The sequence below is a fragment of the Suricata suricatta genome, chromosome 16 (genome assembly GCF_006229205.1).
Source record: "Suricata suricatta isolate VVHF042 chromosome 16, meerkat_22Aug2017_6uvM2_HiC, whole genome shotgun sequence".
Taxonomy (NCBI): Eukaryota; Metazoa; Chordata; class Mammalia; order Carnivora; family Herpestidae; genus Suricata; species Suricata suricatta.
In genome coordinates, this window is record NC_043715.1 from 46,239,644 (window position 1) to 46,241,433 (window position 1,790).

At 37.0% G+C, this 1,790-nt stretch overlaps 1 protein-coding gene across 1 annotated transcript in view; it reads right to left on the reverse strand.

Moving 5' to 3' along the window:
- The window catches only part of LOC115279789 (cytochrome P450 2A13), a 23,489-nt gene that overhangs the window by 9,355 nt on the left and 12,344 nt on the right, over positions 1-1,790 (reverse strand). The window lies entirely within an intron of this gene.

Here is a 1,790-nt window from a genome sequence, read left to right on the forward strand (position 1 = left end):
AAGTGACTCTTTCTTTTTAAAATTTTTTAAATAGTTTATTGTCAAATTGGTTTCCATGTAACACCCAGTGCTCTTCCCCACAAGTGCCCTCCTCCATCACCACCACATCCCTTGCCCCTCTTCCTCCCCCATCAACCCTCGGTTTGTTTTTCAGTATTCAATAGTCTCTCAGGTTTTGTGTCCCTCTCTCTCCCCAACTCTCTTTCCCCCTTCCCCTCCCCATGGTCCTCCATTAGGTTTCTCATGTTCTCCTGTTAGACCTATGAGTGCAAACATAGGGTATCTGTCCTTCTCTGCCTGACTTATTTCGCTTAGCATGACACCCTTGAGGTCCATCCACTTTCCTACAAATGTCCAGATTTCATTCTTTCTCATTGCCATGTAATACTCCATTGTGTATATATATATATACCACATCTTCTTATATTTTGCTGATGGATACACAAAATAGTACAGTTACTCTACATAATAATTTGGCAGTTTCTGTAAAAATTAACTGTACATTTAACTAGAGAACACAGAACCCCATTTCCAGTTATTTATTCTCAAGAAATGAACATTTATATTCAGATAAAACCGGTACATGAATACTTGGAGCAACTTTGTTGATCATCTCCATAAACTGGACACAACACAAATGTTCTTCAGAGTTGAATGGATGAACAAACTGTGTCACATCCATGAAACAAAACTACTCAGCAATGAAACTAACAACTGTTAATACACACAACTTGGAAAAATCACAAAGGTATTGTGCTAAGTGAAGGAACCCAGTGTCAAAGGTTATATGCAGTATCATTCCATTTATATGAAATCCTGGAAAAGGCAAAAACATTGATACACAGAACACATCCATGGTTGCCAGGAGGTAGAGGTGGGGTAAGGATATGAACACAAAATATAACACAAGATAACTCTTTGAGGTGTTGGAGTTATTCAGTATCCTGTCTTGGTGGTGATGGTAAGCATCTGTGCATTTGTGAAACCTCATTGTAAAAAACAAGTTTTACTGTGTGTAAAAATAGTGTTTTTTAAAATGTAACTAGGATTTTTAAAATCTTACAGACCAAATCTGTAGGCAGATTATGAGAAAAAAATTTTTAGCTGCAGATGATCCAAAATTTCCTGTTAGCTTGAGGTCACTGTGAACAGTTATGTGGCATTTAATAATCCTATCTGTAAAGGCCTTGACCACAAAGCTCATGAAACGGTGATACAAGAGACACTGGAAATTGAAAGGTTTTTTCCAAAGCTCACTTCTGTAGAGGAAATAGAAGCCAATGTTTAGGCTTTGGTGAGATGCCATGTTTAGGGTCTATTGAAAAGGACTTTGCCTTCCAAAAGAGTAAAGTTTGTGTTGGAGGGAGGAAGGAAAAAATTGTACTGGAAAGCTGCATAAGAAAACACGAAGCAAATCCAAATTGATGTCTGGAAAATTTCCAGAACAATTATTCTACACTATTCAAAATATCAAGGTTAAGAAAGACAAAAGCCGAGAATCTATTCTAGAGTAAAGAAGACCAAAGATATTACAAGTGATACAATATAATGCACGGTCACAGGTTGGATCCTGAAGTGGGAGAAATATTTTGGATATTAACTCCTTATGAGGTATATGGTTTGCATATATTTTCTCCTATTCTGGAGTTCCCTTTCTCGTTTTGTTGATTATTTGTTTGTTGTGCAGAAACCTTTTAGTGATGTACTCCTGTTGCTTTATAACACAGTGAATAGATAAAGAAAATGTGATACACACACACACACACACACACACACACACACACACACAC